The sequence below is a fragment of the Leguminivora glycinivorella genome, chromosome 4 (genome assembly GCF_023078275.1).
Source record: "Leguminivora glycinivorella isolate SPB_JAAS2020 chromosome 4, LegGlyc_1.1, whole genome shotgun sequence".
NCBI lineage: Eukaryota > Metazoa > Arthropoda > Insecta > Lepidoptera > Tortricidae > Leguminivora > Leguminivora glycinivorella.
The window spans coordinates 19370580-19384086 of record NC_062974.1 but is presented as its reverse complement, the minus strand read 5'-3'; the positions used below and the strand labels follow the sequence as shown (position 1 = coordinate 19384086).

The 13507-nt window shown below is 36.8% G+C and overlaps 1 protein-coding gene across 4 annotated transcripts in view; it reads right to left on the bottom strand.

The window, feature by feature from the left end:
• LOC125225866 (arfGAP with SH3 domain, ANK repeat and PH domain-containing protein) overlaps positions 1–13507 on the bottom strand; it is a 115922-nt gene that overhangs the window by 65118 nt on the left and 37297 nt on the right. The window lies entirely within an intron of this gene.

Sequence of the window (13507 nt, the reverse complement as noted above, 5' to 3'; positions counted from 1 at the left end):
TCCCTTGCTGGACATTTAATTAGTCTCGCAGCTGGATTACGCCCGTTGTAAATAAGCCTGGGTAAGTTTCTTAGTAGCTGTAATATTTCCTTGCTTTCTAAAGGCGTTTATTAAGATTTATGTCATTATGACGCTTTAATTGCCTTTAGTATATTTATTAAAGTAGTAGCGGAAATTAGAAGGGTATCGATTAAAAAGAAAATTTTATCGAGGTCGTTATTCAATTCAATGGATTAACTGCGCTGATAAAGTTAACCAGCGATACTCAACTTGCGTCTCGCCCTGCGTTGATCTAGAATTCTTTTGTATAGATTCAAGAATCTAATGACAATAACAATACTGGTAAGTCATCCGATTACCTAAAACCAATTTATTTTGGATATCATCATTTATGTCAAAACGTAAATCCCCGGATGGTACAAAAATTAACAACAATCCGAATGAATTAGACAGAATTCTAAGTTTCATTATGACAATATATTTTGACAAAACCAGAAGCTGTCCACAATGATTACTGGGCCCTTATAAATGATGTAAACTTTGAAAGCTACACTAAAATATCAAAGAAATAAACGATTTAAAAGACACCAGTGGCCCGTTTCTCGAAAGGTACAAGCCTTGTATTACAAGTGTGTTTCCATGGAAACCCATACGATTTGACAGTTCGCGCACTTGTAATACAAGGCTTGTACTTTTCGAGAAACGGGCCCCTGATATACAAAAAGGTAGAAATAAAATACGAACGTACATAAATATACCGAAATCCGAAGCCTAAAATATCAACTCCTTTTTAGAAGATACATAAACAATTTAGATTAATGAGTTCAATCAAACGTGTTAATAAGTATACAACGAGTATAAACAATGTACAAGCAAAGTTAAGTGATTATGGATGGAGACGACGGCAGATAGATGAATTGATTTGTTTACTTTATGGCAACTTTTATTAAACACCATGATACACTCCTTCGTGACTATATCCATCACATAGTTAAAATAAACAGATTCGTAAACGAAAGCTAAAGTCAACATACAATTTGTTATTCTATAAAAGCAAATCTTTTTAAAAGATTCGTCTAGAGTCTAGACGGACAGATGGATTCCGACGTCGTGTCAAATAAAACTGCGGGTAACAAAATGCACCATTGTTTGAGCATTGCATGTTACGAGTTTTGTTTTTCATTGTGTTCAGGCGCAGAGATGAATGGCATGTTTTTGTAAATCACAGCACGTTGAAAGGAGCACTATTAGTACATTTAGTATGTAAGAACATCCAAACTAATATTATAAATGGGAAGGTGTGTGTGTCTGTTTGTTTGTCCCTCTTTCACGGCAAAACGCGGAGCCACGAATTGACGTGATATCAATGAGTAATGATATGAACAAGCAGTTCCATTTCAATTTACATATGTGTTATTATTTTTCTGACCACAGCATTGTCCATCCAACAGTAGTCATTTATTTCCTTTGTGGCACTTTCATGGTAAACCACAAAACCGATCAATGGATTATTGGTCAAAGAAATTCCTTTTTCATTAAAATATTCAGTAAGTAATTATTTTCATCAATTGGTTATATGCAAATTAACTCTTAACAGCTACCATTTCTATTCCCAAATGTAGGTGGAAAAACATTAACAACTAAGAAACGTTCATTTACACCAACTTTAATGAAATAAGACTTCCAAGTTTAGGGAAAACACGAAAATAGCGGGCTGAATGGAGCAACGTGTCGTTCTACATTTGCTAGCTCAATCCCGACGGCATCTGAATACGAAATTTTGAGAGAGAGCCTTGCCTTTCAATTTCTCCTTGAGGCATTTTCCTCCCGTTTGTATGGAATGGTCGAGTCTTGGCTGTTAGGACGAAGGACGATGTATTTATACTATACTAACTATTGATAAATTGAAGTAAAATGTATGCAAAATTTTATAAGGGTTCTCCGGGCGGGGCATTTTAGATGAACTGTTCCAAGTTTTTCATAGCCAAAAAGTATTGACGGATGTTTAATAAGCTGTTGATAGAGTAGATATTGAACTATTGATGGAAAGTAACAAACAAAAGACAGACGGAATAACGACACGGAAGAGTCCCTTAGCTGTTTACCATAAAGCCAACAGACTATAAATGCAATAAAATTGTCGTCTTGGAAGAGATCCAAAAGTGCCATTGTTGTGATTATGCTTTTAACGCGTCCATATTAGTTGCCAATATTTGAAGAACGGCAGAGGAAAACTTTAAAAGCTATAAATAAAGTGGTTGACCTTAAACTAGTTCACGTCTCCGAGAAGAGGAAAACTCCATACGTGTTCGCAAACTAGGTTTACCGCAACTTAACCCGCCGGTTCCCGTGCGAATTCATGCAATTTCACGAATCTCGAGATCATATATCAAATCATACTTAGGTAAATGACCATAAAGTGATATAGAAAAAAAAATGGCATTATACGACATGTATCACAATTAGCAATCTTCATAAGAAACATCCATGACCTAACGTAACGTACCTAACATACTGGTTTGAGAACGAAATTCATCTTTTTAATGAATACTTTGGGAGCAATCAAATTACGTTTGTCAACTATTTTGATTTAAGAGTTTTAAGTAGTTACGTAGAAACCCTGCCCTGCTATACATAAATTAAAACAATCCTACCTGATTAAAAACCTGAGATATACCGGTTGAATAAAAAGCAATTCTACCTTAATATATCCACATCAAATGAATGAAATTCTACGAAATCCTAGCCCACTCAAACCAGATATCGAGTAAAAAACAAACATTTCCTCAAACACAAGTCATTCTATAGGAATGCTAAGGTTTCATCGGGTTTTGCGCGCACGACCTTGCCGCCGCGTGCAATCCGAACTCGCGGGACGAGTTCCAGCGCTTGCGCAGCCGCAGTAAACAAACCCACGTTGGAAAGTTAAACCTGATTGCGGTACTGCAACTATGTGCATTTTACATACAGTACAATAATTACTCATACTCTTAATTACTTCAATAAAAAATAACACTGAATACATACAATACAGAACTTAAAGTAAATTTAAGCAGTCTCGCTAAAAAGCCATCTTCCCAATAAATATTAGGGCAAGTGGTAACAATAACAGGTATTTTGTTTACACAGAAAACATACAGTGACGTCTTTGTGTGATACGTGGTACATATCTGAAGGTAAAAGGGAAGATAGACGAAATTCGTTAGGTACTTGCCTTGACTGACTAGCTATGCTCTCCAAAAGAGACGGATACTTTATTAAATTATATGATTATATCGCATAAGACACCTTATAGTAGAACAATACATTTCTGTACTATGGACTTGTTTTTGATCGGGGGAAACTTTTACTGCAAGCAACATTACATTGACTATAAGACTGAAATACATGTATCTACTCTAACTGCACGAATATACGAAAACATCACGTATTTTATTACATTTACTATTGGTAACCACGTCACGATTGGTTTGAGCCACGAGCTTCACGCCTACAATAAGTTTATTGACCGAGCATCCCAAAGACTTTGAACGCAATACATACATATTTCACTGGAAACTGTGTATCCGTGTATTATTATTCCATCATATTCGCTAAACATAGGCTGGCAGCAGGTGTTGGATCGGTTCGAGTATCTTTTCAGTAAAATAACTTTCAAATCTTTACAATAAATAGAGGTTCTTGTAAAATTATTCGTATTCTTGAGTTGGTAAGCATTTGCTTAACGAAACGAAAAAGTATTTAATTAAAGCATTAAATTTAACTTCCTTAGTGATCGACATGCTAATAATAATAAAAAAATTAAAACCCTGCCGCCTACAACATGTGATGGGACAGGTATCCGGATGTCAATATTTTATTCGGTAAAGTGAATATTGTCAGAAAACCAGATAGCTTGAAGTAATAACATGGTTATGACCGTGACCTGATTCGTTTTCCCTTGACTATTATACTCAAATAATGCCTAATGAATGATAAACTAGTGCAAACACACTTGCATCATCTTCACAGCGCGTAAACGAGTGTGTATCCAAGATTCTAAGCAATCAAGGATGCATTGAGTCTAGAAACTTGATTTGAAGTACTGCAACAACATCGTACTGTGTCGAGCGAAACCAGACGTGACCCACTTTCCTGGACAAGTTGGTTAAGGGAAATGCACTCGCGACAGCGGACAGACGTTCGATTCTTGTTTAAATCCAGGCGGTGATTTATCGACTGTGTATTCGCCTTATTGGTCTAGCTCTAGCTAGACTTAATTTATTCTGGCTGGACCAAATACGAATGAGTGTATCGCGGACATTTTAAAAGTCCAGATTAAATTTTTATGAGGTGATGCCGGTGATGGTCAAGTCAGGTGCCACTAGTCATAGGGCTTACGGAAAAAAACTGCATTTTATGCAGAAAGCAAGCCACTTTGGACAATGATACTAGGGACCAATACAAATGATTTCATCCGAGGAAACACGATTTCCATCCACTATAATTCAAGATGGCGGACATTTTCCAAAATGGCGGCCGCATATATTTAAAAAATTATAGAATCATAACGGCTGCACCGATTTTGATGGTTGGGGTGTCTGTCAGTTCGTATTGAAGCGTTTATTAATATAAAAAAATAAAATCATAAAAAAATTAAGATGGTGGCCGAATAATGAGAAAAATATGAAATTCTCAAACTTTTTTTTTCATTCTCGTGAAATTTACCTATAAATTTTCTATGATGTGGCCACATTTGTCTATATTTAAATTAAACCTGATAATATTATCTACATAATAAAATAAAAATCACGAAAATCCGTTGAGTAGTTTTTGAACTATACCCATTTCAAATGGAGCGCGCGGATTTGAAAGACGTTTTTGCACGTGATGTAAAAAATTTTGGAATCATAACGGCTGCACTGATTTTAATGGTTGGGGTGGCTATCAGTTTTTATTAAAACATTTATTCATATAAAAATTAAAATCATTTAAAAAATTAAAGATGGCGGCCGAATAATAAGAAAAATATGAAACTTTCAATTTTTTTTATTCTCACGAAATTTACAAATAGTTTTTCTACATTATGGTCACATTTTTATTTATTGAAATAAAATCTGTTAATATCATCTGCAAAATAAAACAAAAAACATTAAAATCCGTTCAGTAGTTTTTGAACTATACTCATTGCAAATGAAGCGCGCGGGTTTGAAAGACGTCTTTGCACTTGATGTAATGCATCAAGACTGATTATTTATTTTGGTCACAACTTACTATATTACTATTCAAAATCTATGTTTTTAGCATTTATATACATTATTAGTTTTTTTATTCCGAGTTTAGGTATATTTAGATAACCCCCGTAAACTTTGATGGTCATAATTTTTATTTTAATACGTAAAAAAACTTAAATGCATATAACATAACATTTGTATTAATAGCAATTGTCCATTCCAAGGACTCCAGAGATAATTTCCGACAACTTCTGTAGGGGACAGAATTATCTATGTATAAAATAACTTATTTTCTGCTTCTCGTCTACTTAGTCTACGTTTCGAGATGGTCTGCTTGTTATACGACAAGGAGCGTATGTTTTTGTAGTGCTGACGATGTTGGTGGGATGCTGGTTATTAATTTTGGTTGGAAACAGTTCCTTGCGCACCAAGTTCATCGATATATGTGGAGTCTGCGGATCATATATAGGCCGCAGGTGAACTTTTCAAGCTTGGCCATTATTCCTCCAGGAAGACATTGTTCAGTATGACAACCAACAAGTCCTGTTCCAGAAACTGTAGCCTGTTGAAGTTATTAAGTAGTGTGGTGTTTTTTTTTTAAACAATTTAATTCCTCAGAGAACATTTGCTCTGCTATTTCAGGGTAAACCATAGGAACGTAACCGGAAGAAGCTGATAGCCTCATTGTACCTCGCGCAAAAGATATGGCGGAATAGGGACTCACGCGCATCATCAGATCTTCCGATACAGATGTCTTGGTATTTAAATAAAAACTATTGGAGTCTGAAGTACGGGTGAAGGATAGACGTAAAGTCAGTGGCCAGATTCGGGTTTTGACCTAGTTTAGAGCCTCGAAAGGTCTTTGTCTGAAGAGGCCTCGAGTGAGTTCAGGGTGGTAACGGATACTAGAGTGTCCCATGCCCTTTGTTGTTTGAGTTTATCTCGCAGTTTGTAGCCGTGGAGGCTTTCAGGATGTTACCTGTGAGATCGGACGTGATGTAAATGGAGGCAGGAATGTCGGCAAAACGAAACTTTACGAGTGCCTAAGCCGCCAAACCATACCGGTAAACAGGCCTGAGTCCATGCTTTCTCACTAATAAAATATGTGTAAGAACGGTCCCAATTTGGTATTTAAGCATGGGATCTATGGAGCTAATTATATTGGGAAATTTCCAAGTCTTATCTAGTATATTTTCTTAATATTTCAAATGAGAATAACCTGCCAGAGTATAAGTTATAAAATAGCCAACACTTTGGATCTTGGAAGACCGACTGCTCTTCGTGGTTTTCACGCCTTTACGTCTGAAACCACTTTTTTTTTCAATACAAAAGGAAAAAAATCATGTTCTAAAACATTGTTTGCACACCCCGAAGTTATACCAGCTTTGATAGGAATATCGCAGTAACTACAAAGTCTTGGAGGAATAATCGCCATGCTTGAAAAGTTCACCTGAACTTGGTGAGCAAGAAACTGTTTACCACCAAAAATAAATTACTAGCCAACATCGGCAGCACTTGCGCTCCGTGTCGTATAACAACGCCCCATATTCTGGATTATTACTTCTGTGCCTATGCCATCATCCTGGGGTTGGAAGACGTACAATGATAGTTGGGTACTGCAGTGGTCTGAAAACAGGGAGATATGGTATGAATGGGTATACTTGGACAATTGAGGTTGTGAAAAAGGCTGCGAAACAATGCACTGTACGTGTTGTGGGTCTACCCTGCGCAATGCAAATAATGCAATGTAACATTTGAAAAGGCAGCTGCCAAAATAAAAAAAGTATTTTGCAAAAATGATATATAAATTATTATTTATTAATTATTTCCTTGTATTTTGATATTATTTTGTATGACTCTTTTATCTTTCAGTATAACCTAGACGAGAAGCAAAAAATAAGTTTTGTATTAATATATGTTTCCGTAGCCCCCTACAGAAGTTGTCGGAGATTATCTCTAGCCTTGAAAAGGAGCAGTGAAACAAATATCATGTGTACCTATTTAAGTTCTTTTACCTATTAAAATAAAAATTATGACCATCAAAGTTTACGGGGGTTATCTAACTATACCTAAACTCGGAATAAAAAACTAATAATGTATATACATACTAAAAACATTGATTCCGAATATTAATATAGTAAGCTGTGACCAAAATAAATAATCAGTCTTGCGTGTATAGCGGTACCAAACGATACGATGCATCACATCAAGTGCAAAGACGTCTTTCAAACCCGCGCGCTTCATTTGCAATGCGTATAGTTCAAAAACTACTGAAGGGATTTTAATGTTTTTTGTTTTATTTTGCAGATGATATTAACAGATTTTATTTCAATAAATAAAAATGTGACCATATCGTCGAAAAACTATTTGTAAATTTCGTGAGAATAAAAAAATATTTAAAATTTCATGTTTTTCTTATTATTCGGCCGCCATCTTTAATATTTTAAATGATTTTAATTTTTATATGAATAAATGTTTTAATATAAACTGATAGCCACCCCAACCATTAAAATCGGTGCAGCCGTTATGATTCCAAAATTTTTTACATCACGTGCAAAAACGTCTTTCAAATCCGCGCGCTCCATTTGAAATGGGTATAGTTCAAAAACTACTCAACGGATTTTCGTGATTATTATTTTATTATGTAGATAATATTATCAGGTTTAATTTAAATACAGACAAATGTGACCACATCATAGAAAATTTATTGGTAAATTTCATGAGAATGAAAAAAAAAAGTTTGAGAATTTCATATTTTTCTTACTATTCGGCCGCCATCTTAACTTTTTATGACTTTTTTTTATATTAATAAACGCTTCAATACGAACTGATAGACACCTCAACCATCAAAATCGGTGCAGCCGTTATGATTCTATAATTTTTTTAAAATATGCGGCCGCCATTTTGGAAAATGTCCGCCATCTTGAATTCTAGTGGATGAAAATCGTGTTTCCTCGGATGGAATCATTTGTATTGGTCCCTAGTATCACTGTGCAAAGTGGCTTGCTTTCTGCATAAAGTGCAGCTTTTGACCATAATTTCGCCGTAAGCCCTATGACTACACGCACAAAATCCAACTATACATGGAAATATCAGGATAAAGCTATTAGGGGAAAATACATGTGATCCAAAGAGGCGAGGCTGCCTTCAGAGTTGGTTCAGAGGCAATAGCGACGTCAGAATATATCACCACAAGCACAAGCACTGAAATGATGACCAAGTCCTGTCAAGAGAGGAGTCAAAGAAAAAGTTAACCAAATAAGGACCGATTTATAAAGTACGAGTTCTCGCGACATTTATTACGAAGTAGAAGTAACCTCAATAGTCCGTAATGTATCTAAAATTGCATGCGAGTTCGCACGCCGTCTAAATGAGCTATAATCCTACGGTATGGATGGTTAAAAGAATATTACAAGTATTACAACCAATACAGCAATTATTTTATGTATCTGTATTGCATGCACTTACGGCATCTTTATACCCTAATTGGGGCTCCAGTTCTTTATGGCCAAGTGGGTCTACACGCAATACTTCCATATTTAGAACGCCGGCCGTTTAATTGTCTCTGCGTTTAATTAAACTGCAAGTGATCCATTGAAATCGTACATTCAGCCTTGCATCAAATGAGGTAGTTCTAATTTTTTATACATATTGTTAGGGATGAAATAGAGATGTCAAATCCGAGTTTTCCACCTCGAAAGCCCACCGGGTCATTATTAAATACTTGAAAAACCATGACTTTTTTTGGTTTTTCTCATATTTCACCATCAAAAACTTTCCTAAGGGCTAAAGTCATTATGAACAATTTTAAGAATAATAAATTACCAATAAAATAATATAAAAAGTATCTTTGTGGCCCCAGTAGTTTCTGAGATACGCTTAGTTAAAGTTTTCACAATTTCATAAAAACACACTGTATAGTCAAAGTCATATACTGAGGGTGAGGCATGTCCTTAAACTACGACAACCAATGTTAGTAGGTCCCGCAAGGGGCCATCTGGTCTGCTACCACCCTCCCGCCGAAATCCAGGCACCAAATAGCCTTGCTGCGTTTCATCTATGTACAGTGCCAGTGCCTTTGGACGATGATTGGGTATCAGGTATGTTACCGGAACCAGTAGCTCACGCTGGAAGGTAGCGAGATCTGAGGCACGGTCTTGTCGGTGGCCGACCGCAGGAAGTTGGGGCCAAAGCAGTAAACGCATGCAGCACCTTGACAACTAGTTTTCACCCACCCCGTAGCCTTCAACAACATGAAACGAAAAAGAAAAAAGAATACAAGTAAGTGTAAACACCAGCGGCACTTCCTCTTATTTAAAGTGCACCTCACCAACGTGTACTATATCGATCTGTTTCTCCACCATCTTGAAATCGAAAAGCTCATCAAAACATCATCCTCCTGGCTCTGCAATGTATCCAAAGCGGTGAGTTGGTATTTAGCTGAGCCGTCCCGCAGGTGGCTGCAACACTACGTATATGATCGGAGTTGAGCTTTGTAGAGTATGGAGAGTGGATCGACATGGATTTCACCAGACAGTGGCCGGATCCCGTGGAGCTGAGACCGAAACCGAGTGCCTGTTTGGATCAGCTGTTAGCAGAAGGTCACTTTCCTGGTTTCCGCTGTACGTCGGTAGACACAGGCATACGATCGCTTTCTCAGAGCCCAAGTAAATAATTATCCACAAAGCGGACCCCTTACCACCCCGGACCAGGTCACCTCAAAGAAACAGAGGCGTTGTAGAAAATGCCGTCGCGGATGTACACACAGACCCCAGCATCTGCTCTGAACTTGTCCTCCAGTGAGTAGCCTGGGTAGTTGATGTACGCCGCGTCCGCTGGGTTTTTAATTTGCGTATTCGTCAAAAAGAATATGTGCGGCTTTTCGATTTCAGGATGGTGGAGAACCGGATCGATATAGTGCACGTTGGTGAGGTGCACTTTCAATGAGAGGAAGTGCCGTTGGCGTTTACCTACACTTACTCGTATCGTATTCTTTTTTCTTTTTCGTTTCATGTTGTTGAAGGGTACGGGGTGGGTGAAAACTGGTTGTCAAGGTGTTGCGTTTACTGCTTGGATCACTTGAACTAATCAGGACAATGAGGAGCTCACTTAGCGATTGCCTTCTCCTCCCATCCAGTCGCCATATCTGGCACGGTGGAGCTATTCGCGGGTTTTTCACTAGGTGGCGGGGCAGCCGTTTGCATGTGGCTGCCGTACAACTGGACCTCAACTTCCTGCGGTCGGCTACCGAAAAGACCGTGCCTCGGATCTCACTACCTTCCAGCGTGAGCTACTAGGTCCGGTAAACTTTTGGATCCAAAATGACTAGCTGTAAGCAACATAACTGATACCCAATCATCGTCCAAAGGCACTGGCACTGTACATAGATGAAACGCAGCAAGGCTGTTTGGTGCCTGGATTTCGGCGGGAGGGTGGTAGCAGACCAGATGGCCCCTTGCGGGACCTACTAACATTGGTTGTCGTAGTTTAAGGACATGCCCGTGTCCTATTAAGTAGTTTAAGGACATAACATTAACTCACCCTCCAGTATATGACTATACATTGTGTTAGTGATGGGTAGGACATCAATTTCAAATGAGTTTGTATGAGTACCTCATTTCCAAAAATGAGGTGTTACAATGTCTTACTTCAAATGAGGTGAGGTACTGATCTGTATATATATATAATTTCTAGCATCGGCTGTTTGACAAAATCCATCGGCAACAAAAACTAGTATGTGTAGTTGTGTACTAGGTAAATATCCTTTATACATACTAAATTTCATTAGTCATAATGAGTACTTGAACATTTAACAAGAGAAAATAGATAAAATTAAAAAATATTTCAAGGACTGTCATAGAGGCCTGCATAACAACTTAATTTGATGTTTTTATGGAACTGGGTCTAATTTTGCCATTGAATAATATTATTTACAGTTTGTTCCATTTAAATTACTGCTACAAATTACAGTGGTTTCATATTATTAACAGCTTAATAATAACATACTTTGATTAGCATAGTTACCATAAAACTGCATGTTTTAAAACAAACTAAAGTTCGTATTGTTTTATAATTAGTACCACTTTTACATAAAAATAACAAACCTACCACTCCATGTGTTTTAAAAGCAATATGATAGTAATTAAAAACACCATCAACATTCGCGACGCCGGTAAGTCTTTTCAGTTCAGTTTCACTATTTTTTTGCACACAAATGACACTAAGGCAGAATCACAGGTATATTTGATTGTGTAAAAGTTGTCACCATTATTACATTTTGGCTCATTTATTAGTATTATCACTGTAGGACAAAACTAAACTTTATGCAAATATTGCTAATGCAACTAAGTACGTACAAACTAACTTTTCTTCTGTAAACTGTCATTACTGTCAACGTCAACCGCCTGTGAATTACGTTTCGTGTCGGATTTATTTATCATTCTATTGAATTAAGAAATGAATTATTCTTTCTATTACTGATTAAATAAAAAACTACCAAACTACTTAATTAAACTACCATGCTTCACATAATTTATATTATATTTCGGTCAGTAATCTTGTAATTGTTTTTAAGCAAGCTTCGTAAACGCATCTTCTCAGTGGTTGGCCCTCGTGTGTTGGTATGCTTGGTATTCCGAATATTCAAAACACTTGAGTTACCATTTCAACGTCCAGTCTAAGAGAGCTCCCTGATTACACATAACAATAGCCATACAAACTCTATTGCTGCGGTAGGTCACGTTATACTGGTCAATGTGTTAGCACAATAATAGCTATCAAAAAATTCAAAAATGAAGACCTGCCGCGAAAAACAACATTTTGCATCTCAGCTGCATTTATTCATGACTTCACAAATGCGACAGAGACAAAAGATGTGGTTCACGCGAAATCGTCTGATTTTTCGCGCGATTTTTGCGAGCAAGTTAACTATCCTGGGATCAAAAAGGCGTAAAATGTATGAAAACTTGCGGCGCATAAGATTGTTTTCTTTCGAGTCATGTGTAACGTATTTTTGGTGAGGCAAATTTGAAGCCCGCGTGTGTCTGTCTCACTCCCTCTTATGGTAAGCGTAACTATCTGTTTCACTTTGAAAGGATTTTTGAAGTGTTGTTGTCACAGTGCCTCTTCTGTCTTTCCGGTACAAAGCGATTTCCGGTACTTTTACCAACATAGTAATTAAGATTCCAAAAGGGGTCCTTCGTGCTATTTATTATTATTTTACGAATCGTCACAGAAAACAAAGTTCACTTCTTTACGCCGAAAAACTAACTGACAGCCCGCGCTCGCGCCGCCGGGGTTGCCAACATACAAAAAATATATCAATCTTTGGGTAAAATTATGCGATATTTAACATTGCCTTTAAAATATTATATAAATAATTTGTGAAGTTATGAGATTCTTAACAGTCGACCATCCTGACCCAGTGCCTGTCCCAGGCACAACACATGGATAAAAGGAATCAAACAAGCTTTAACAATTATTTTTAAAATTAACTTAAATTAACTTGTACGTTGTAATCTACCCGAAAACTTGGGATGAACGTACCCTTGGACAAAACTAATATAAAAAACTAGTTGAGATCACTCGAACCCAGCTGGATTAAAATGTTCTACAATCGGTCTAGTATCAGCTATTCATAAATCAAGCCATTATGTCAGGTTAGTAATTCAATCAGGATAAGTTAGTAGGTAGCGACGAACCACTACATAAATGACTCAATACAGTGAATAGAAAGAGAAAAAATATTTGTATATATATATGTATATATCTGTACATCCAGTGCCACTCAACTGTAAGTACCTCTGGCCCTCTCGGCCATCCTGCTTTGTTAGAATGTCCTCATTCGTTGGACATTTTGTAGCCTATAGCGTATTATACCTGCGCGATAGCAGTATAACGACCTTCTTTTACTGAGCTGCACTGAATCCACATTTTACAAACTTATTTGGGACATATGAGGTAAATTTATTCTAAAACGAGAAAGAGCACTCAGTATTCCATCTAATTTAGCAGATAATTAATACACGACTATTTCCCGTTTTCTCTCTTGCTAAATAGAGTTGGAACGCTGGAACTACATTTAAAAACATACATTGAAACAATGGAACAACATTAAATTGAATATGAAATTATTCTGACGATACACAAATAAGAGAAAAACACAAGATGGAATTTCTTGCTAAATGAATCTCATAGTTTCTTACGCCCGTTATGGTAACAGCTAAATTATTTTGAATTTCTTATAGTCTACATCTTGTTTTACAAACACAGATATTTATATTGCATATATAACA